At 43.8% G+C, this 25,198-nt stretch overlaps 1 protein-coding gene and 1 non-coding gene across 3 annotated transcripts in view; both read right to left on the bottom strand.

Annotated features, from left to right (window-relative positions):
• LOC144491433 (glypican-5-like) overlaps positions 1-25,198 on the bottom strand; it is a 594,817-nt gene that overhangs the window by 339,884 nt on the left and 229,735 nt on the right. The gene's annotated exons all lie outside the window — the stretch shown is intronic.
• Positions 18,233-18,302, bottom strand: trnag-gcc (transfer RNA glycine (anticodon GCC)). Its single transcript has one exon. It is a non-coding gene; the product is annotated as a tRNA-Gly (tRNA).

The raw sequence follows: 25,198 nt of genomic DNA on the forward strand, positions 1-25,198 counted from the left end.
GGGTCACAGCATACCTGGCCAGAGATGGACTTCTCCAAACTACTCGCCTGGTATACAACTTGCTGTCAGCAACCACCGAGATATAATGTTGTGCACAACGTTGATTTTCTTGTCCTTGACAGATCCAAATCACGTCTTTCACAGGTCATTGAGCATCTCTCTGGGTGCACCATCAGAGCATTCACAAAGATCACATATCAGTTGGACCATGCACACCTGACTGGGGTCGGCAAGCCGGCTAATCGGATTCTCATAACATTGTCTTACACGTCACAACTGGGCATGAGCAGGTGTTGGAGACAGGGCCAGAAGTCGTGAGTCCATACCAGAGGGTGCACAGCAAGCCAAAGCTCATCTCAGCTAAACACAGCTGAACATCAGGGGCCACTCCCTGACAAAGGCTCACAAGTTCCATCTTAAACCATTGCAGGTGGAGGTGTCTTTGGCAGGGCCCTTCCAGGCTCCAAAACCCAGAGGGCATCGGCCACAAGCAGGGATCTGATCACCATGCCTCCGCTAAAGCCACAGGGGTTGCTTTAGGTATGGTTGGTTGAAAAAGGAAGTGTAGAGATTTCTAGCTGCGCCAGGGTGTTTAACATAATATTTGATTGTTAAGCTTCTGTTTTCTTTATCTGCAAGGTTAAAATTATTCATTTGGACCACTTACACACTTTTGCCTGTTGCCTGGCAAGTTGCCTTCTGATTTGTGATACAAAGAATGACAAAAGTTAAAGATGAGCAATAGATGTCTTTGGCAGCGGTGATTTGTTGTTTGTAGGACTGGGAAAGCAGTGGAATCAGGGAGCTGCCAAATGGGTGCATTTCTTCAGTCTAACTGAACTATGGCAGAATTAAGTCATTTCAAGCAACTGCTTATGTATGTCCCTGCCACACGCATTCCTCCTCTGAAGAGGTGGTACACTCAGCGTTTTCTTCCTCAAAAGCTCTGCAGTCTGTACCACTGCACTGCATTGTGCAAAGCACAGCGACCACTACTGATCTCGATACCCAGGATGCTGCTGACTAAAGGGCATTCCCAGATCTGTTCAGGCATCCAAAGAACATATTCAGCATCGCGACTGCTTTATTTCTTATTCATTCAGGGGCTGTGGTCGCACTGGCAAGGTCAGCATCTATCACCCATTCCTAATTGCCCTTTGAACTGAGTGGCCTGCTTGGCCATTTCAGAGGGCAGTTAAGAGTGAACCACATTGCTGTGGATCTAGAGTCACATGTAGGCCAGACCAGGTATGGACGGCAGATTTCCATCCTTAAAGGACATGAGTGAACCAGATGGGTTTTTACGACAATTGACAGTGCTTTCATGGTCAAAATTAGACTTTTAATTCCAGAATTTTATTGAATTCAAATTTCACCACCTGCCATGGTAGGATTCGAACTCAGGTCCCCAGAGCATTACGCCAAGTCTCTGGATTACTTGTCCAGTGACAACACCACTACACAAGCGCCCCCCCCTTAATGCTTGTTCGAAGACAGCTCTCTTGTTAAGATAGCTTCAACTCTCTCGCCTGGGCCCCAAACAGGTATCATCAGCCATATCTTCAGTGGGTAAGCCTTGCATCTAAGGAACCAGCCACTAACTCCATGTTGCATTCTGAAGAGTTCAGGGAGATTTAACTGGCATTAGGGAAGTTCCCTGGGAATCTGGCACCAACGTGCCCTATGGTCTAAGTGTGGTCTCCAAAAGCCACACACTAATGGAGTTTGAGCCCTTATGGTTGATGGAAGACTCCACTGTGATCTGGAACTGTCGCAGTTGCCACATGTATGACATCCTGAACTTATAGGAAGCCAGACCGAGCTGCAAAGCCAAGCATCCTTTCATTCTGACTTGGTTATCATCGGTTGCCAGGTGTCCTGACAAAGAGGGTATCAGTCACTTGCGAGATGCATTTCAGGGCAGCAGATAGCAAGATTCCACAAAGATCTCCTGCAGATTCCTGGACAAAGCTAGAGCAACCAATGGTGGTGGCAGATTTTACAACCATTGGGACTGGGTCCTCACCAGCTCCACTTGCCAAGAAATCATCTTCCATGAAGGGCCTGTTCCTGGGCTGTAATTTCTTTTGTTCCCTTTGTTCTTAGAATTTTATGAATAAGCTGGGAATAGAGGGATATGGTCCCCGGAAGGGTAAGGGGTTTTAGTTCAGTCGGGCAGCATGGTCGGTGCAGGCTTGGAGGGCCGAAGGGCCTGTCCCTATGCTGTAATTTTCTTTGTTCTTTGACACTAAGTATCTGTAAATTCATAATGTAACCTGAGGTTGCCACTGCTGCCAACGCAACTGGCAAGGGGGCGCACAGTGCCTGTGTAGCTGCAGTGCCTGTGCCACCAACACCGCAGGCAGCTGCCTGCATAAAAGAATAATGAAATTAAACTAACACACAGAGATCAACTCGCTAATGAAATACTTTAACCAGTTTAGTCACTGGAGCGAATGGTCCTATTGCCCTTCCACTGAGCTACAAGTTTGACTGTTCTCTCTGACAGCATCTGTGGAGAGAGAACAGAGCTGATGTTTCAAGTCTGGGTGACTCTTTGTCAGGGCGATGAACAGCCATCCAGACTCGAAACATGAGCTCTGTTCTCTCTCCACCGATGCCGCCAGACCTGCTGAGATTTTCCAGCATTTTCTGTGTTTGAAGTAAATTAGAGGTCCCTCTCCAAGTAAATTCCCTTTTTGATCCTTCACCAGCCCTACTCTTCCTTTGGCCGCCTTCTAAGTATGTGCGTGCTTTTGGATTGCCTACCATTTGGATTTCACATCAGCTGCCAGCCTCTTCTCATACTCTGTTACTCTTATTTCTGTTTTCACCTCCCCTCTGACTTTTCTATATTTAGTCTGGTTCTCATTTGTCTTGACAACCTGACGTCTGTCATTCAAACTCATTTTCTTCTTCCTCTTACCCCTATCTCTATGCTGTGTCTGGAAAGCCTGTGTTAGGGGAAGCCCCTCCTGAAATCCGCACCTCCATGCTCACCCCCTCTGGCCTGTGGAGTGGTAGACTGATGAAGAGATGATAATTGCTCATCTGTGGCTCAAGGAAAAACTGCATGAGGAGCAGCCATGCTGCACTGTGTTTGACAGATGGGAAGTGTTGATTGGACACAGGAAACTGCAAAATGTTAGATTAACCCCCAAAATATTGGGGATCATCCCTCAGGTAGTAGTGAAAACACATTCTCAGAACAGGTCCTCTGAGCAAAAGCCTTTTCAGGAATGAAGTTTGCCTTCTCATAGGATGTTTCACCTCCTACTTGTTCAACCCCCTTCACTCCTGCTGAGTTCACGCAAGCCGAGGAGAGTTTTAGCTGCCCTTAGGTCAAGCCTAAAAGACAAGATAGAAGAGCTGGAAAAGCTGGAAGTAATCAAGAAAAGTGAAAACTCGCACAGACTGGGTTAACAGCCCGGTAGCAGTGAGACAACCTGGAAAGCAGCCAGTATGCTTAGACCCAAAGGAGACCTCAGGGTGCCAACCATCAAAGGAATTTTGCCACAACTTGCCAAGGCAAAGATCTTTACTAGCCTGGTGAAGGATGGTTACTGGAAAGTGAAGCTGAATGAAAGCAGCAGCTTGCTAATGACCTTCTGGGTGCCGATTGAGAGATATAGATGGTTGCGCATGGCGTTTGGCTTTTCCAAAGCTCCAGAAGAGCATCAAAGCAGACAGCATGAGGTAGTCAGTGATCTTCCTGAAGTGGAATTCATAGTGGATGATTTACTAGTTTATGGATGTGAAGACACAATGGAAGAAGTCATAGCTGACCATGATCAGAATTTAATAAGACTGTCAGAGAGAGCTTACCAGATGATCCTGAAGCTAAACAAGAAACAAATGCAACTGAAGATGCCAGAAGTCAAGTCCATAGGAGACTTAGTGGAATGAGTGAAATCCCACTTGGTAATTCAGACATTGCCAATGAGTGAAAATGGCCCTCCATTCACAAATGAAAAATTCAGCTGCCTCACAAAGCATTGGGAAATTCAACGCGATACATAATCTCTGCATTATCCTCAGATGAATGGAAAGGCTGAGGCAGCATGAAAATCGCCAAAGGAACCATCAATAAATCAATTGAATCTCGCACAGATGTATATAAGGCAATCCTTGAGCGGCAAAACACACCAATTGAAGGCATGGAAAGCAGTTCAGTGTTATGGCTGGTTTCAGGGTGAGATTCTCCAAATTTGTTAACCTGGAGATGGACCCTCAAATTGTTATGCCTCGGGCAACCCTTTATGTTGGTTGCAACACGATTAATCTAAAAAAGAATCCTTTCCTTCATGGATACTTCTTCTCAGTTCTAATATTTATGTTTTAAAAAGAGCCAATTTAACCAGGCAAGAGTCAGTTTATTAACTACTAAACAGAAGAAAATTCATATACACTCACACAAATTTGAAATGAGAAGAGTCCAAAGTAAGCAAATGAAACAAAGTATACAAAACAGTCCTTGACTCCTAAGGAGTAGATGATTGAGTGTTGCGACTGTTGGGATTTGGGATTCCAGAAGCACTGACTTCAGCAGGCCTTTGGTAACTTTTGAGATTCCAGTGTTCTGCAGTTTAGCTGAAAAGCTTCCAAGTTTTCTTTGCAGCTGTGGTTTTTGCTGACTTGGTTTACTTCTACAATCAGGGGTGCTGCTCTCAGCTGGCTTTTTGCTTTTTTGTCACAGGCGCATTCCAACACCCCAACACTGATTCAAATATACACGGGGCACCTTTTCAGTTGGCTTTTATCCTAGTCTTTGCATATTCCTGGAAGACAAAATCCACAAATCTATCTGGGACAACATTATGCACAGGCTATTCTTGGTTTCTATTCTTGGAAACTTGGTTTGTTCTCACTTGAGCGACGGAGGTTGAGGGGAGACCTGATAGAAGCCTACAAGATATGAGAGGCATGGACAAAGTGGATAGTCAGAAGCTTTTTCCCAGGGTGGAAGAGTCAATTACTAGGGGGCATAGGTTTAAGGTGCGAGGGACAAAGTTTAAAGGAGATGTACGAGGCAGATTTTTTACACAGGGAGTAGTGGATGCCTGGAACTCGTTGCCGGGAGAGGTAGTAGAAGCAGATACGGTAGTGACTTTTAAGGGGCATCTTGACAAGTACATGAATAGGATGTGAATAGAGGGATATGGTCCCTGGAAGGGTAGGGGGTTTTAGTTAAGTCGGGCAGCATGGTCAGTGCAGGCTTGGAGGGCCGAAGGGCCTGTTCCTGTGTTGTAATTTTCTTTGTTCTTTATTCCTTGTTGAGATTATGCTCATCTCCCATTGTCTCCACCAGATATGGAAATTAGTTTCTGTATGCTTCAGAAGTATCCTTCCCTGGAAACAGGGTGTGGTTCCATTGTCTCTTGGAATATAATCCAGCAATTCAACCAGTGATGAACTTTACATCCTCACCAATCTTTGGCTTGCATGTCCATTGTAAAAACTCTCAGGTGTAATTTAAAGTTCAATATTTCCATAATTCTGTGTTTGTAATGATACAAGTACGAAGACTAATGTCATGTTGCATCCAAAATACTCCTCCATTTGCAAAAATGTTACTGAAACCAGAAGTAGTAACAGGCATGCATGAAAAAGTCATGGTGAAATGGCAGGGAGCCAGATTATATTTTGACAAGACTGCCAAATCACTGCCCGAGTTGGATAGCCAGTCAAGATACAAGCCTTCAATATTCTCAACAAGAGTCAGCCCACATAGCAACTTGGGACATGTGTAAATAAATGGTCATCTCGATCATATACAGTGGAAGTGAACAACCAAATGTACGGGTGTACCCCAGGCATTTACAGGCAACTAGTGAAGCTGTTACTTCACTGTAGGCTGCTGATTGGAAGCTAAGATCTCACCAACTACACAAGCGCCACTCCCAGAGACCAATGGTATCCAACAATGGAAGTGGAACAACAGTTCCCACGACACCAGCAAGGGTCACGAGAACAACACTTTCAATGAAATTGCGCACACACAATTAAGAGATTTACATGATTTAATACCTGTGTGCGGAATGCATGTGTAGAGACTAATGAGAATAACAAAACAGTTTTTTAATGCATGAGAACAGCTGTGGTGTAGTGGGTAAATTGGGTAACTCACAGTTACCCATGACAGTGCATGTAAAGTTATCTGTTGTTCATTATGGAACGGGGGATGTTTTGAAATGCAATCATTCTGAAGTATCCTACCTACCTTGCCATAATCATGTGACATTTGCAATGAGAGACTGCCTGGGGACAGCCATGTTACATTCAGTTCAATAAAAACATTGCACTAGAAAGGCAGTAGTCTTTGAGCTCACAACAATATTCAAGAGTTTCCTCAAGTATTTTGCAGGCTCTGGGTTTTCATTCCTATGACCTTTGTATAGATGGAATAGCTGGATCATCCAATTTTTATGTTTCCAGACTGAAAATACTTGACAACACTTGAAAAGGGTTTATAAATCTCCATCGATACAGCTCGTCAGCTATTGGCTCATGTTGAGTGCAGATTGGCTGTCACATCCAGTAAGGGGGGCCCCTTCGACTGACTGTTTACACAATTGGCGAGACTACAACGTAAATCACAGCTTTGAGGTCCGTGTGAACATGTCATAGTACGATTCACAAAATGAGGGATCCAATTCCATGTATAAACAGAGGGCAAGCGCCAAAAAGGCTGGAAACCTGGGATGGTTCCCCCATGCCTCGCTGTCAGAGAATTGGAACATTGACACAAGAGATGGCACTTCACCACAGAGGATCAAGCAAAACCAAAGCAGCTGCCAATAGAGTTGCCAGCCCTCTAGGATTGGAAAATTGATCTCCAGGACATTGCTGAGAATAACCCAGGAGAAGAATTGCAGGGGAATTCAACAAAATGCTGTTCTTTATAAAACTTTGTTTTAAACACACTTGTTTACCAATTATTAAAGAAGTAGACATTGGAAAAATGGCTGTTTGACTGACAACCAGAATAATCCAACCAAGTAACAAAGAGACTATTTGCTTTCTAACTGGACATGCTAGGCAGCCAATGGGGAAAGAATGTGGTGCTAGAGCCAAGAGGTCATGTGATATCTCTAGCAGTAGATCTAATCCTACCAGCAGCCTCCTGAAAACTGCTGGACATATCTTAGTCAGGGCCTGTCAGCAATCATTCATCGCACTGTCCTTGGCCCAGGGAAAACCTATTGCTACTCAACACTAACAGTAGTTGTGATGCCACCACCCTCCACCAACATCCCAAGACCAAATTGTTTTCTCGTGTAAATCCACCATTAAACTCACACTAAGTTCCTTTGTGTAAATGCATCGTCACAATCACAATCAAATTCCTTGTGTAAAACCATTATGCACACTCAGATCCCTGTTACAGAAGAGATCTCTCATGTAAATGCACTGGGGTTCTGCGGTTATGACATTTCACTCACTTCTTTCATATTCTCACACACAAAGATTAGATACAGATGAAGGTAAAATAATACAATTGCAACTTGTAGTTATTTCAGTTTTTTTCATGGGAGGCCTATGGTTTCTTAGATGAAGGTGATGCTTCAGATGCGGGGTGATGCATTTTGGTAGATTGAACTAGGGCAGGACTTACTCAGTTAACGGTAGGGCATTGGGGAGAGTTACAGAACAAAGAGATCGAGGGGTGCAGGTTCATAGCTCCTTGAAAGTGGAGTCACAGGTGGACAGAGTGGTGAAGAAGCCATTCAGCATGCTTGGTTTCATTGGTCAGAACATTGAATACAGGAGTTGGGACGTCTTGTTGAAGTTGTACAAGACATTGGTCAGGCCACACTTGGAATACTGTGTGCAGTTCTGGTCACCCTATTACAGAAAGGATATTATTAAACTAGAAAGAGTGCAGAAGAGATTTACTAGGATGCTACCGGGACTTGACGGTTTGAGTTATAAGGAGAGGCTGGATAGACTGGGACTTTTTTGTCTGGAGCATAGAAGGCTGAGGGGTGATCTTATAAATAAATAATGAGGGGCATAGATCAGCTAGATAGTCAACATCTTTTCCCAAAGGTAGGGGAGTCTAAAACTAGATAGGTTAAAGGTGAGAGGGGAGAGATACAAATGGGACCAGAGGGGCAATTTTTTTCACGCAGAGCGTAGAGTCATAGAGGTTTACAACATGGAAACAGGCCCTTCAGCCCAACTTGTCCATGCCGCCCTTTCTTTTTTAAAACCCCTAAGCTAATCACAATTGCCCGCATTTGGCCCATATCCCTCTATACCCATCGTACCCATGTAACTACCTAAGTGCTTTTTAAAAGACAAAATTGTACCCGCCTCTACTACTACCTCTGGCAGCTTGTTCCAGACACTCACCACCCTCTGTGTGAAAAAATTGCCCCTCTGGACACTTTTGTATCTCTCCCCTTAAACCTATGCCCTCTAGTTTTAGACTCCCCTATCTTTGGGAAAAGATATTGACGATCTGTGCCCTTCATTATTTTATAAACCTCTATAAGATCGCCCCTCAGCCTCTTACGCTCCAGAGAAAAAAGTCCCAGTCTATCCAGCCTCTTCTTATAACTCAATCCATCAAGTCCCGGTAGTATCCTAGTAAATCTTTTCTGAACTTACCAATGCCTTGTACAACTTCAACAAGACATTCCAACTCTTGTATTCAATGTTCTGGCCGATGAAACCAAGCATGCTGAATGCCTTCTTCACCACTCTGTCCACCTGTGACTCCACTTTCAAGGAGCTATGAACATGTGTAGCTAGTTTGATAGCTTTCGGTGGAATTCTCTATGCCTCCAAGCAGCCTCTACTGATTGACACCATGAGAGTTTAAGACCAATTGTTTTTGTGTTTGAGTGATCTAGTTAATTTGAAACTAAACTTTTGAATTAGTTTCTTAAAAATGAGTGGATATATCATCAATCTGGAGGGTTTTCTTTGTTCCCAGGGGAGCGGTTTTAATCCACAAAAGATGTCAGGTGACCCTCAGGCAACCATCCTTTAGTCTTTTGTTCAGCGGCACGGTGGCACAATGGTTAGCACTGCCACCTCATAGCGCCAGGGACCCAGGTTCGATTCCCGGCTTGGGTCACTGTCTGTGTGAAGTTTGCACATTCTCCCCGTGTCTGCGTGGGTTTCCAAAGATGTGCGGATTAGGTTGATTGGCCATGTTAAATTGCCCATTAATGTCAGGGGGATTAGTAAGGTAAATAAGTAGGGTCATGGGGATAGGGCCTGGGTGGGATTGTGGTTGGTGTAGACTCGATGGGCTGAATGGCTTCCTTCTGCACTATAGGGATTCTATGATTAAAAGGATTCTATGATTCTATGATAATATAAAGTATTGATTGAAATTCCATAATATATTGGAACATATTGCTGAATCAAGAACGGGAACTCACTAAAATTAACATTAGCAAAATAACAGTAAAGAATAAATCAAAAGAAATAGAGTGATAAATCCTCAGGACCAGATGAATTCCCGAGAAATTAGATAAAAACGCTGCAGGTACCCAGAGTTATGTACGGAATTTTACCGGCCCGCCCACCACGGTAATTGGAGCGGGCTAGAGGCGGACCACGGAAAGGTCTGTTGACCTTGAGTGGGATTTTACATTTTCGGGACAAGTGAGGCTGTTAAAATCCCACCCACAGTCATATGCTTTGTCATATTGCCTGATCAAAACCTGTGAGGCTTGAAGTCTGTTAAAAGTATCCTCCAAATTCCTTTGAGCAGCTTCTGAGATTGCCGGTAAGAAAGTAGACCTCTGGTTACAACAGCCAGCAGTGCCTGTCTACATGATCTGTTCAACAGCCGCTCCTTTGAAGGAATCAAGCAGCAAATTCTGGTTTGATCTCAGCCATCTGAATTTACCTAAAATCCAATTGCAGAGTGGGAAGATTTCCTTCCTTCACTGAAATCTCCAAGATGCATGAACTGCTAACCATTCTGTTTGGTTTGAATATTGATAAGAGTGCACTATTGTCTTTAATTGTTTATTTTTTGGGCATGTGTGCGTTTGGTGTAGTGACAGACCTTTCTGAGGAAAGTGTGAATGCTCCTTGTTTAAATCATGAGAATCTGCTGCTGGTGACTTTTAAGTTCCCTACAAGCTAACGAGAACAGATATCAGCCATATCACAACTAAACAACACCGATTTCAGGAGGGAAGGGAAAGGGAATTGGGGACTTCAGTCTATCTTTCACCCATCAGGTACATTCAGAGAGAGCCATCATGAATTTATATAGGATGGGCGGCATGGTGACACAGTGGTTAGCACTGCTGCCTCACAGCAAGAAGTCTCACAACACCAGGTTAAAGTCTAACAGGTTTATTTGGTAGCACAAGCCACAAGCTTTCGGAGCGCTGCCCCTTCATCAGGCGAGTGGGATTTCAGTTCACAAACAGGACATATAAAGACACAAACTCAATTTATAAAATAATGGTTGGAATGCGAGTCTTTACAGGTAATCAAGTCTTAAAGGTACAGACAATGTGAGTGGAGAGAGGATTAAGCACAGGTTAAAGAGATGTGTATTGTCTGCAGCCAGGACAGTTAGTGAGATTTTGCGAGCCCAGGCAAGTTGTGGGGGTTAAAGATAGTGTGACATGAACCTAAGATCCCGGTTGAGGCCGTCCTCATGTGTGCGGAACTTGGCTATCAGTCTCTGCTCAGCAACTCTGCGTTGTCATGTGTCGTGAAGGTCGCCTTGGAGAACGCTTACCCGAAGATCAGAGGCCGAATGCCCGTGACCGCTGAAGTGCTCCCCAACAGGAAGAGAACACTCTTGCCTGGTGATTGTCGAGCGATGTTCATTCATCCATTGTCGTAGCATCTGCATGGTCTCCCCAATGTACCATGCCTCGGGACATCCTTTCCTGCAGCGTATCAGGTAGACAACGTTGGCCGAGTTGCAAGTGTATGTACCATGTACCTGGTGGATGGTGTTCTCACGTGAGATGATGGCATCCGTGTCAATGATCCGGCACGTCTTGCAGAGGTTGCTGTGGCAGGGTTGTGTGGTGTCATGGTCACTGTTCTCCTGAAGACTGGGTAGTTTGCTGCGGACAATGGTCTGTTTGAGGTTGTGCGGTTGTTTGAAGGCAAGAAGTGGGGGTGTGGGTTGGCCTTGGCGAGATGTTCATCTTCATCGATGACATGTTGAAGGCTCCGGAAAAGATGTTGTAGCTTCTCCGCTCCAGGGAAGTACAGGACGACGAAGGGTACTCTGTCCGCCGTGTCCCGTGTTTGTCTTCTGAGGAGGTTGGTGCGGTTCTTCGCTGTGGCGCGTCGGAACTGTCGATCGATGAGTCGAGCGCCATATCCTGTTCTTATGAGGGCATCTTTCAGCGTCTGGAGGCATCTGTTGTGATCCTCCTCATCTGAGCAGATCCTGTGTATACGGAAGGCTTGTCCGTAGGGGATGGCTTCTTTAACGTGTTTCGTGTGGAAGCTGGAGAAGTGGAGCATCGTGAGGTTATCCGTGGGTTTGCGGTACAGTGAAGTGCTGAGGTGACCATCCTTGATGGAGATGCGTGTGTCCAAGAATGCAACCGATTCCGGAGAGTAGTCCATGGTGAGTCTGATGGTGGGATGGAACTTGTTGATGTCATCATATAGTTGTTTCAGTGATTGTTCACCATGAGTCCAAAGGAAGAAAATGTCATTGATGTATCTAGTGTATAGTGCCAGGCAACTAGGTTCAATTCCAGCCGTGGGTGACTGTGTGTGCAGCTTGCACATTCTCACTGTGTTTGTGTGGGTTTCTTCTGGATGCTCCGATTTGCTCCCACAGTCCAAAGACATGCAGATTCGGTGGCTTGGCCATGCTAAATTGCCTCTTAGAGTCCCAAACATATAGGTGAGATGGATTAGCCATGGTAAGTGTGTGCGTTTACAGGCATAGGGGAGAGGGCCTGGGTAAGATACTCTGCCATAGAGTAGATGCAGACTTGATGAACTGAATGTCCTCTTCCTGCCCTGTAGAGATTCTTTAATATAGCTGACAGCCCTAACTAAATTTATTGAATAGGTGACCATAATAGTGGACAGGGAGAAGGTCTATTGTCTTTATTTATATGGGCTTCCAAAAGAAATTCAATAGAAGAGTGTGTGAGGGGAAGTTGAAGTTCATGGAATTAAGGGCAAATTACTTACCCAGTTAGGAGGTTGGCTGCAGCAGTAGTCAGGCAGAAGGAAATACATAGATACTCTAAATGTCATGATCTGACTCTAGCGTCCCACACAAATCTATGTTGGGATCTCAAATATTCAACGGCCTGGATTTTACAGTCAGCAGTGAAGCCACAGCACTGGCCACGTATCTCAAAGAAAGCTGCTTTCAACGACCTAGGGATCATAATGATATGAAATTCCCATTTCCTCTCCGCGGTTTAAATCTGGCACCAAGTCAAGGAAATCTCTAGGCATCCAGCAGTAGTGACAGCAGCAAGCAGACTAAGCAGCCAAACACAGTGAAATATCCTCACAGACAGCAAACCAGGAAGTTTAAAGGCACCACCAACCATTGCTTTTAATTTATATTCTCAGATAGCGTAATACATGATGAGTTGATAGAAGCTAAAATATCATAAACTTCTTTTAAAAAGATTATTTTCTAGGTATGTAGATTTTTAAAGTTACAGTGGAGAAATCTGATATTCCAGGTGAGGTGTTCAGAAATAATGATGAACTTAGAATGGTGTTAAAAACGTTTTCAATTTGCTTTTTAAAAAACAGTGGAAGTTTTCATCAATTTACTGACTCCTCAGGGATTGTACCATGGCCTGAGACTCAACGGTGCATGTTCTGGAAAAGGACAGAATCACTGTTCGTATTTTCTGGATTATTCTGTGCAGATTCTTCAAGTGACAGTCGGTTTCAGTGAAGTAATGGTGGCAAATATTGACCAGTTTTGCAATCAATAACACCAACAAGTACAGGCCACTGTATCATTAATAACTTGGATGAGGGACATAGAGCCACATATCCAAGTTTGCCAATGACACAAAGATAAGTGGTAATGTAATTGTGAAGTTTGTAGCACACAATAGGTAAAGTGAATGGACAAAAATGGTGGCAAGTGAATTTCACAACGGGCGAGTGGGAGGTAATCTGCTTTGGACCCATAAAGGATAGAACAATATACTTTCTTTGGTGAAAAGCTAGAAACAGTGGAAATCCAAAAAGACTCAAGCATCCATGTGCATAGATCAAAATGTTTTCAACAAGTACAGGAAATGATCAAATGGAAGGCAAGCTTTTGTATCTAGAGAAGTGAAATACAAGGGGGTAGAAGTCATGTTACAACTATAGAAAACCTTGGTTAGACCACACCTAGAATACGGCCAGCATTTCTGGACACCACACCTCAGGCAGGATATCTTATCCTCGCAGAGAGTGCAGCATGGGCTTCCTCAAATTATACCTGGACTCCAAGGGGTAGAAATCATAGAAATCATAGAAACCCTACAGGGCAGAAAGAGGCCATTCGGCCCATCGAGTCTGCACCGACCACAATCCCACCCAGGCCCTACTCCTATATCCCAACACGTTTACCCGCTAATCCCTCTAACCTACGCATCTCAGGACAGTAAGGGGCAATTTTAGCATGGGCAATCAACCTAAGTTTCAAGGAGAGGTTACACATACAAATGATTCTATTCTCGCAATTTAGAAGATCAAGAGGTGACTTGATTAATGTTTTCAAGATATTATAAAGAATAAATAGGGTCAATAGAAAGAGTCTAAGACTGGGGGTAAGAGGCTAAAAATTAAGGCCAAGACTTTCAGGAATGCAATGAGAAAACTATTTCATACAAAGGGTGAGCGGCAGGGTAGAAGTTTGGAGCTTTCTTCTGAAAATGGTAGGCAATGGTATAGATGTATTGTCACTAGATTAATAATCCAGAGACCCAGAGTAAAGCTCCAGGGACCTGGGTTCAAATCCCACCATGCCAGTTGGTGAAATTTGAATTCTGGAATCTGAAGTTCGAGATCTAGTGAAGATGACCATGAAATCATTGTCTTAAAAAACCAATCGAGTTCACTTTAGTCCTCCATCCTTACCTAGTCTGGCCTACATGTGATTCCAGATCCACAACAATGTGGCTGACTCTGAAATGACCTCTGAAATGGTCTAGCAAGCCACTCAGTTATGGGCAATTAGGGATGTGCAATAAAATATTGGCCCAGCCAGCAACACGCACTTCCCATGAATGAATAAAAGGTATAGATCAATTTAAGATTTAAGGGATATGGGAAGGTGAGTGCAATGAGTCACTTCACAGATTAGCCCTGATCTCAATGAGTGATGGAATAGGTTCGTGAGAATCAATAGTCTCCTCAGATCCTGCATGTACCAGCTATCGGGAGTATTCGCAGACATCTTTAACCTCTTTTTACACTAGTCTGAGGTCCCTACCTGCTTCAAGACGACGACCATTGTCCCGGTACCAAAGAAAAGCTAGCAGCATGCCTTAATGACTATCATCCGATGGCTCTGAGATCCATCATTATGAAGTGCTTCGAAGGGTTAGTCAAGGCACGAATCAATTCCTACCTCCCTGACTGCCTGAATCCACTACAGTTCGTCTACCACAACAACAGTTCCACAGCAGATGCCATCTCCCTGGCCCTACACTCAAGCCTGGAACACCTCAATAACAGACACCTATGTCAGACTCCTATTTATCGACTACAGGGCGGCACGGTAGCACAGTGGTTAGCACTGCTGCTTCACAGCTCCAGGGACCTGGGTTCGATTCCCGGCTTGGGTCACTGTCTGTGTGGAGTTTGCACAATCTCCTCGTGTCTGCGTGGGTTTCCTCCGGGTGCTCTGGTTTCCTCCCACAGTCCAAAGATGTGCGGGTTAGGTTGATTGGCCATGCTAAAATTGCCCCTTAGTGTCCTGAGATGCATAGGTTAGAGGGATTAGTGGGTAAAATATGTAGGGATATGGGGGTAGGGCCTGGGTGGGATTGTGGTCGGTGCAGACTCGATGGGCCGAATGGCCTCTTTCTGTACTGTAGGGTTTCTATGATTCTATGATACAGCTCAGCTTTCAACACCATTATTCTTACAAAACTCATCTCCAAACTCCATGACCTGGGGCTCGGCTCCTCCTTCTGAGACTGAATGCTAGACTCCCTAACCCACAGACTGCAATCTGTCAAGATAGGCAACAACACCTTCTCCACAATCATCCTTAACACTGGTGCCCCACAAGGCTGTGTCCTCAGCCCTCTATTATACTCCTTGTACACCTATGACTGTGGCCACCCCCTCCAACTTGATTTTCAAGTTTATCGATGACACCACTGTAGTGGGTTGGATCTCAAAAAATGACGAGATAGAGTACAGGAATGGGATAGAGAGTCTGGTGAACTGGTGTGATGACAATAATCTCTTCCTTAATGTCAACAAAACAAAGGAGATAGTCATCAACTTCAGGAAGCATAGTGGAGGACATGCCTCTGTCCACATCAATGGGGACAAAGTAGAAATAGTCAAGAGCTTCAGGTTAGGTGTCCAGATCACAAACAACCTGTCCTGGTCCCTCCATGCTGACGCTATAATTGAGAAAATCCACCAACACCTCTACTTTCTCAGGAGGCTAAGGACGTAGCATGTATGTAGCATGTCTGCTACAACTCTCACCAACTTTTACAGTTGCAGCATAGAATTCTTTCTGGTTATATCACAGCTTGGTATGGCTCCTACTCTGTCCAAGACTGCAATAAACTACAAAGGGTCATGAACGAAGCCCAGTCGATCACTCAAACCAGTCCCCATCCTTTGACACTGTCTACAATTCCCGCTGCCTTGGAAAAGCAGCCAGCATAATCAAAGACCCCATGCACCCCGGACACACTCTCTTCCATGTTTTTCAGTCAGGAAAAAGATTCAAAAGTCTGAGCACACATACCAACTGACTCAAGAACAGCTTCTTCCCTGCTGTCATCTGACTTTTGAATGGACCTCGTATTAAGTTGTTCTTTCTCTCCACCCTAGCTATGATCGTAACACTACATTCTGCACTCTCTCCTTTCTTTCTCTGTGTATGGTATGCTTTGTCTGTATAGCACGCAAGAAACAATACTTTTCACTGAAAACGAATGCATGTCACAATAATAAATCAAATCCTGCTCCCATGTACAACTGTCATGCAATGGGCAGGTTTGGCTCCAGGAGGATTCTACAACCACAGGGGTAGGTACGGAAGCTGCTGCTTTAGTGAGAGTGTGAAATGGTCAAAATTCAGGGGAAAGAGGCATAGGGCAGTCCTTGGATGTGGATAATGCCTTTAAGAAATGTATTTGAGTTATGTATCTTGCACAGGATTGTTTTTTCAACAGTCTGTTCTAAATGGTGCCCGATATGTAGATGGCATCCTTTACATAGAATCCCAACTGTGCAGAGGGAGGCCATTCAGCCCATCAACAACAATCCCACCTAGGCCCTCTCCCCATAACCCCAAGTATTTACCCTGCTAACCCTCCTAAAACTAAATGCCAATTTAGCATGGCTAATCAACTTAACCCGCACATCTTTGGAGTGTGGGAGGAAACCAGAGATCCCCGAGGAACCCAAGCAGACATGGGGAGAATGTGCAAAATCCACACACTCACCTGAGGCCAGAATTGAACCCAGGTCCCTGGCACTGTGAGGCAGCAGTGTATGCCACTGTATTGTTACTGCAGCAGCATAATTGTTCCAAATTGCTGGTTTGAATCTGGACTAATGTTTTTCTGTTGTTTTAGTGATTTCCCCTGGGGTTTTGCAGAGTAGTAGAATTTGATTGGATTGATTGACAGAAAATATCAGGTGACTGGGTGGAACTGGGCTTACACAGAGAACTGAAGCTCAGCCTGATTGGGATCTCTGTCACTCTTTCTCTTTCTGGATTTAGACACTGGAAACTGCCATGAAATAGGTCTCTTTTCCTGAGATTCTACTGTTTGGGGTTGCTGTGTGAGAATTAGGAGACGGGTGTCTGTCTGGATCTCTGTTCAGAGGTGTTAAAAGGTTGGAAATCTAGTGAGCATATCAGTTTTTGGTGCTAACTGGTTCTGAAGAAGGGATTTATGTCTATGGGGCATATTATTTACATTGGAACTATAAAGATTGCTAGTTAAGAATTATACCATGTCATGTTATACTTTATTTCCAATTGGTAAAAGTTTTGCTAATTCTTTTTGTTATATTTTAACTGTGTTCTTAAATAAGGTTTGTTTTGATAAAAGTTTCCTCGTGGGTCAATTGCATTATACCTGGAGTGAAACACTATGTTCACTCTAAAGCTAAAATCAAAAAGAAAAGTTAGGGTTTAGGCTAATTTCGTAATATACTTTGGAGTTTCTGATCTGGTCTCTAACAATATTCAATGCCGAGGGGAGGGAATGGGTACCATGTCGTGGCAGGGGGAGCCACTCATGCTCCATTAGCATTGCTGTAAAAGCACTTTCCCTGGAGCCCTCCTTGCCTCCATGGAGCTGCCATGTTTTCAGAGGCTGAGAATCCAGACAGCCAGAGGTAAACCTGTAAAACAGGTTACATATGAGGCACTAAATGACCAACATTCTCCTATTCCTCCAATTGGAGGAGCATTGAACTTGGGTTGGAGATTCAATAAATTTTTACATCTAACCCAACTCCAACCATTTTTGTGGATTAAAATTCCCTGTCTCTCCCCATATGACGGAAGACAGATCATACAATAGGACGGCATATCATATGATGAAGGACATATATGATGAGAGACTCATCATACAATGGAAGGCATAGCAAGTTGCACTGTTGTCTTGGAATCAGAAGGTCAGGCTCCAGGGACTCGAAAATATAATCCAGGGTGAAATCAGGTTAGGCTAATAAGAGAGGATGTGCATCTGGTAAAAAAAATCTGTTGGAAACTTCAATGCGAGGGTCAAGCCACAAATGCTAAAGTTTGTTTATCAGTCACAAGTAAGGCTTACATTAACACTGCAATGAAGTTACTGTGAAATTCCCCTAGTCGCCACACTCCAACAACTGTTCGGGTCAATGCACCTAACCAGCACATCTTTCAGACTGTGGGAGGAAACCGGAGCACCCGGAGGAAACCCACGCAGACACGGGGAGAATGTGCAAATTCCACACAGACAGTGACCCAAGCCGGGAATCAAACCCAGGCCCCTGGTGTGTGAGGCAGCAGTGCTAACCACTGTGCCAACGGGCCGTCCCCAATAAGAAGGGGCTTTGCATTGGCTGGGAATCAAACCCAGCCTCCCACATGGCAGGCGAGAATTCTACCACTGAACTACCAATGCACACCACTTTTTGCCCTCTCAACTGATGATATTTAACCTAGAGAGGGACAAAAGAATGTGGGAAGGGAGGAAATCAAAGTTTAAATAGCCTTAGAATAGAAATATACATTGATTAGCTGCACGAGGGACAAATGCCCTCTCGGAGTCTGAACTCCCATCAGATTACAGGAGGAAGCCTGTTTCCCAGAACATTCGAGCACTGATGTGGCTTATGATTATCCACGAACAGTTTATTTAACATAATTTTCATCCCTTTCCACAGCCCTCAGCTGACTTATTTCCAGAGTACAGTTCCAGGGCTTTTACACCCTTACTCAGTCTTTCCCTGAAAGCCTCGACAGTGAAGACAAGCTGGCTGTTCTTTCAGGTGGGCATCGCCAGCCAAATGCTGATCCCGTTCTCACCCAACATCCACTCTCATGCACATTCTCGCAGCGATAGTGATCAGGGGAATGATTAATTGATTTTGCATGGCCTATTAGTCCAGGATTTCTGAGGTTAATTGCATCAACCCAGCAGCTGCCTTGGGCCTCCAAGCGTTAACCTTAATATTCTGTTGGTACTGCCATCTAGAATAATATTAGTGCAGTTGGATTGAATGCGATGGTATCTTTATGGAAAACAATTTTTCTGTTTCCCCCAAATGTCAGCTCCTGGGATTAGGCTGAAGGTTCTTGTAAATTAAAACTAAAGTTGAACCAGCTGTGAGACAACTGACATTTTGTAATGGTTGCTGCTTAAGCAGTGTGCAATCTGGACCTATCCCACTTCAATGGCTGAAACTGGAAAGTCATGTTCGCCTTTTGAAGAACGACCACAGGACGCTGTTCTGTGGGCTGAACCTGAGAAATACAGGACTTAACATGCCAGCTTCAATTCCCAGCTGATCTCAGCCAGTGGGATCACTACTGTTGACTCAGGTATTGGTGAGATCAGGCAGGGATCAGTAGAGGCAGAAATGAATGATAAAAATTCACCATTCATCATTATTCACTGGTCTCTATTGGGAAGTGCAAATTACAGGCGAGGACAGACTTTGGTGCCCGCAAGAGGTGGATGAACATACTCACCCACTCAAACTCGAAGAGTGGATGAGGCAAATCAAGCAACTAAATTCTGGAAGCTGGTTAAAAATCATAAAATACTGGAGTGACATGACAGTCCCAATAACACGGTGTTTTAATGCTGAGCCTCCATATTGTGTCCAATTTCATTGTGAACAGCGCATTAAGGGAATTCACCCAGTTTCCCTTTGTTCGCTTAAAAGAATAATCAATGACAATCCCTCTCAGCACCAGATATTCGGCTGTACCATTCACCATTTAACATAAAACAGGTTGCCTTTTGAATACAACTGTTGATACTGCCCTCCTGATGAGGGCTAGATCTCCAGTGGTGTGACAATGTTCAGTCAAAATATCCACCTTATTCAGAGATCATCAGGGAGGTAAACTCTCAAGACAAGCTGCCTAAGCATGGATGGTATGCCCTTGAGTGTCAGTTAAGGGATGATCTAAGTGAATGTTTCACAAGAAACAGGAGCAGCAGTAGGCCAGACAGTCCATCGAGCCTGCTCCACCATTCAATACCATCATGGCTAACCTTGAACTTATATTTCCATTTTCCCACCTGTTCCCTACATCCCTTAATTCCCCGGAAACCTAAAATCTGTCTATCCCAGCCTTAAATATATTCAATGATGGAACTTCCACAACTTTCCAGGATAGAGAATTCCCAAGATTCACAACCTTTTGAGTGAAGTAAGTTTTCTTCCATCTCAGTCTTAAATTATCAGCCCTTTACCCTGAGATTGTGCCCATGATTTAGATTCCCCGACCAGAGGAAACAATCTCCGTGTCCATCCTGTCAAGCCCCTTCAGAATTTTATAGGTTTCAGTGAGATTGCCTCTCATTCCTCTAAACTCCAGAGAATAAGCTGAATTTACACAGCAAATATTTCAAGTGATTAAAGGAGTTTTTTTATAAATGCAGCAAGTTACGATCTGCTAAATCTTAAAATTTGTGGATTTTACGAAACTTGCAAGTATTGTGAACTGTGAGGAGGATGGTGCAGAACTTCAAAGGGACATAGAAAAGTTGGTGGAATGGGCAGACAAGTTGCAAATGAAATTGAATGCAAAGAAACGTGAATGATTTATTTTGGTAGTAAGAACATGCAGAGACAATACGAAAAAAAGGGTACAACTCCAAAGAGATGCAGAACCAGAGGGACCTGGGTGTATATATGCATACATCATTTAAGGTGGCAAGACAGGTCTAGAGAGTGGTTAATAAAGCGTACAATATCCTGGGCTTTATCAACAGGACATAGAGTACAAGAGCAAAGAGGTTATGTTGAACTTGTATAGGTCAGTACTTCAGACTCTGCTGGAAGGTTGCATCCAGTTCTGGGCACCACACTTTAGGAAGGACATGATGGCATTAGAAAGACAATGGAAAATATTCACAAGAATGGTTCCGGATTAGGAATTTATGTTATGTAGATAGAAGTTGGGACTGCTGTCCTTGAAGAGGAGGTTGAGAAGAGATTTGACAGAAGTATTCAAATTCATGAGGGGTGTGGATAGAGTAGATAGGGAGAAACTGCTCCTATTTGCGAAAGGATCGTGAACGACAAGGCACAGGTTTAAAGTAATTGGCAAAAGAAGAAATAACAACATAAGGAAAAGCTTTTTCAATCAGTGACTGGATAAGATCTGGAATTTACTGCTTCAGAGTGATGGAGGCAGGTTTAATTGAAGAATTCCGAGAAATCAGACTGTTATCTGAAAAGGAGGAATGTGCAGGATTATATAGAGTAAGCAGGGAAATGGCACCAAGTGAAATGCTCATTTGGAGAGTAGGTACTGACACAACGGGCCAAATGACTTCCTCCTGCACCCAAACAATTTTGTGTTTCCATGATGTAGTGTCAGAAAGGGTTGTGGAAGCAGAAACAATGGTAACTTTCAAAAGAGAATTGGATCTATAATAAAAAAGAAAAATTTGCACAGCAAGGTAGTGGAAATGTAATGTTTAATGGTTTAATTGAGGTGCATTTGTGTTAGCCTTTTCACGGATATACATTCACTGTATTTGATTGCATAAACCAGATGGAGCTAGAAAGCCTAAGCAACTGACACCATTTAGAAGGTTCTAGAATCTGAGCTGAAACTACAGTGTGTGGAAATCCTGTGGTTGCTGAGACATTTTAAAGTATGGTAAATAAACCCATTGTAGATTTAGAACCATTGCTCTGGGATAAATCAGACATACAAGATATATAAAAAGTTGATGAATGTACAACAGGAACTAACTGAATAGCTTTTTTATAGAACTGGAGCAGGCATAATGGGCTGAATGGTCTTCTGTTCTTTATAACTTGAAGAATTAATAGAGTAGATATCGGAAAGCCATTTCCTCTGCTCAGGGAATGTAGAACAAAGGGAAATTGTCTTACAATTAGAGCTTGCCCATTCAGGATTGAAATCAAGAAATACTTTTTCACATAAGACAGTGGAAATGTGGAATTATTTTCTCAGAAATGCTAAGAGCTCTCAAAATGAGATTGACAGATTCCTGTCAATTATCAAAGTTTGCCAACTCCAGTCAGAGAAATTCTTGGAGGTTTGATCATGTGGCATTCTGAATACGTGACTTCTATAACTTTTATTGCTCTTGCTATATCGAGGTTGGGCCCCATGTAGTTGAATAGATTTATATTTGGTTTTGCATCCACAGTTGGTGTATGATAAATTCCCAGCAGGCCACCCGTGAACAGGGGAAGTTGGGAAGCTGAAGACAGAAAAGAAGGGAAATGGAGAATGAGGAATCAAATGGGGGAGATTTTCTTATATTCATTTATGAGATGTAGTCATTGCTGGCTAGACAAGCACTTATTGCCGATTCCTCGTTGCCCTTCAGAAGGTGGTGAGTTGCCTTCTTAAGCTGCTGCTGTAGTTACATCCACAGTGTTGTTAGGAAAGGAGTTTCAGAAAGGAACAGCGATGTATTTCCAAGTCAGAATGGTGAGTGACTTGGAGGAGAAACTCTAGGTGGTAATGTTTCCAGGTGTCTGCTGCCCTTGTCCTTCTGGATGGTAGTGGTCGTGGGTTTGGAAGGTGCTATCTAAGGAATCTTGGCAAGTTCCTGAAGTGCATCTTGCAGTTGGTATACATAGCTGCTCCGGTGCGTCAGTGGAGAAGAGAGCGAACGTTTGTAGAAGGGGTAGCAATTAAGTGAGACTGCTTTATCCTGGATGATGTCAAGCATCTTGAGTATTGCTGGAGCTGCACTCATCCAGAAAAGTGGAGAATATTCCATTGCATTTCTGACTTGTGCCTTGCAGATAGTGGACATGCTTTGAGGAGCCAGCAGGTGAGTTCTTCGCTGCAGAATTCCTAGCCTTTGACCTGCACTGATAGCCACAGTATTTATATGGATGGTCCAGTTCAGTTTCTGGTCAATGATAACCCCCAGGATGTTGATATTGGGGTATCCAGCGATGGTAATGCCAATGAATGTCAAGAGGTGATGATTAGATTCTCTCTTGTTGGAGATGGTCATTGCCTGGCACTTGGCGAATGTTACTACCACTTGTCAGCCCAGGCCTGGATATTGTCCAAGTCTTGCTGCATTTAGACATGGACTGCTTCAGTATCTGCAAATGTTACTGAACATTGTCAGCAGCGAACATCCCCACTTCTGACCTTATGATGGAAGGAAGGTCATTGATGAAGCAGCTGAAAATGATTGGGCTTAGGGCACTACCCTGAGGAACTCCTTTAGTGATGTCCTAGATCGGAGGTGATTGACCTCCACACGCCACAACCATCTTCGTTTGTGCCAGGTATGACTCCAACCAGCAAAGAGTTTTCCCTGGTTCTCATCCACTCCAGTTTTGCTCGGACTCCTTGATGCCATTCTCAGTCAAATGCTGTCTTGATGTCAAGGGATATGATTTGTAGCAGCGGAACCAAAAGTGAAAAGACCTTTGACTCCACCAGTAATTAATGGTAACTTACTAAAACTGCACAAGTAATTAATAGTAAAGTGGTAATATTCAGATTATCATCATAATCAACAGTAACCGAATAACTCACTGATAATTTGTGTGTACCTGGCAGTAATAGCTGTAATGATTTGATATCCTATTCATAACTGGTAGTAATCAAGGTGTACAGAATTAAACACCACAGTTGATGCCACTTTTAGCAGGCCCAATCTTTCCCCATCTCATTGGTCTCTGGTTTGGACATGTGAAGCTGACAACATTAACTAGAAGCTGCAGTCAGAACTGATCGCTTCTTGCCAAGTGAAAACTGGGCAGCACGGACCAGTCTGAAGGAAGAAACAGCACTCACACAGAGTAGAGCGATACCTTTTGGCTATTTCTCACAGGAAGCATCAGCCTGTACTCCGCTCAGGATCAATATTCAAAACACTCTCTGAGTTCAGACTCAATAAATGCAAGATTTCATAGGAGGATAGAAATTACAGCAAAGGAACAAGCCCCCTTCCCCGGTACTCGGTGTTGGCACTCTCTCCTGTAACCCCATTCTATTCCTTCACAAAGATCTTTCTATGCTCCTTTTCAAAAAACCATTCTCTTGGCAATAAAATGTTAGTCCGTATCTCAATAGCCACATGTAGTAGTGTTCCATGATCTGTTGCACTCCGTTCAAAAACATCCCTTTTCTCCTCTCCCAGGTTTCATCTAATGAGAATCCTTATTTTCCATATCAATTGTTTCCCGTTTGCCCAATAAATGGAAATGGGTTTCCAGTATTTGACCATAGAAAGGGTTACACTTGCCTCAATATGGCTCATATCAAACTATCGCCCACATAGTCATCTTGCAACTTCTGCTGCTCCAGACTCTGGTTCCCGCAACCAAATTCACGTGCCCCACCCCCAACCCTACTTTAGCCCCAATGCCAAAACATTTGCCCTCTTTTCTCCTCATCCCTATATTCTCAATTTCTGCCCCAACCTCCATTCCACATTCTCCCTCTCCGAGTGAGTAAACCTCCATCTTTATCTCTCCCCTGATCTCCCCAGTTTCCAGCTTTGCCCACGAGTCCACATTGCTCAGACTCCAGATCTCGCTCATCAAACCCCCATTTCCCAAACTTTATCTTTGAACCCTCAAATTCCCATTCCCCTTTCCCTTGCCAACACTCTAGCCCAACACCCGATTTCAGACTTCCCCAGAATTTAATCCCATTCATTCCTTGATTTCAGAGCCCTCCAGAGTTCAGAGCATCTGTAATTCTCATGAATGCTGATTGCTGACTTTCCAATCCTCTATCTCCCCACATCGTCCCCACCACTCCACTTCTTGCTCACAACCCAGTGCCCAAAGCACCAACAGCATTCTACATAGTCACGGCTCTCTGTAGTGCCGGTCCATTGATATCACCAAGTTGAGGATGTAACATTAGCCAGTGAGATCAGAGAACAAAGTGATAAGGACACTACAGTGAGAGACACGAATGATTGATTTGCCAATCTGCTAGATGCACAGCTCAGGGAGAAATACCCCAAATTCCAGCAAACTCCATCATTCAGGGAACCCTAGTTGCTGATTAAAAGGTGGGAAAATGGAGGTTGGGCTGCAGACTAGCCTTCCTGAGGGGCTGAAATGCCTATCCTCAGCCCGAAACCTCTTATGAAGCCTGCATCCATTCTGCCTGAGCTACAGACAAGAGGAGAATTCTCCAACATCTCTACTCAGTGCAGACAAATCATTTCACATGGTCAAAGGCGGAGTGTGGGGATAATAGAAATTGGGCCACACCCCTTGCATTGTTCCACACAATTCTCATACAATTTCTGGCTTCAAAGCTAAAATAATGATTAATGCGTCTCGTTACATTTTACCACAAAGGCAACCC

Source organism: Mustelus asterias, chromosome 3 (genome assembly GCF_964213995.1).
Source record: "Mustelus asterias chromosome 3, sMusAst1.hap1.1, whole genome shotgun sequence".
NCBI classification, from domain to species: Eukaryota; Metazoa; Chordata; class Chondrichthyes; order Carcharhiniformes; family Triakidae; genus Mustelus; species Mustelus asterias.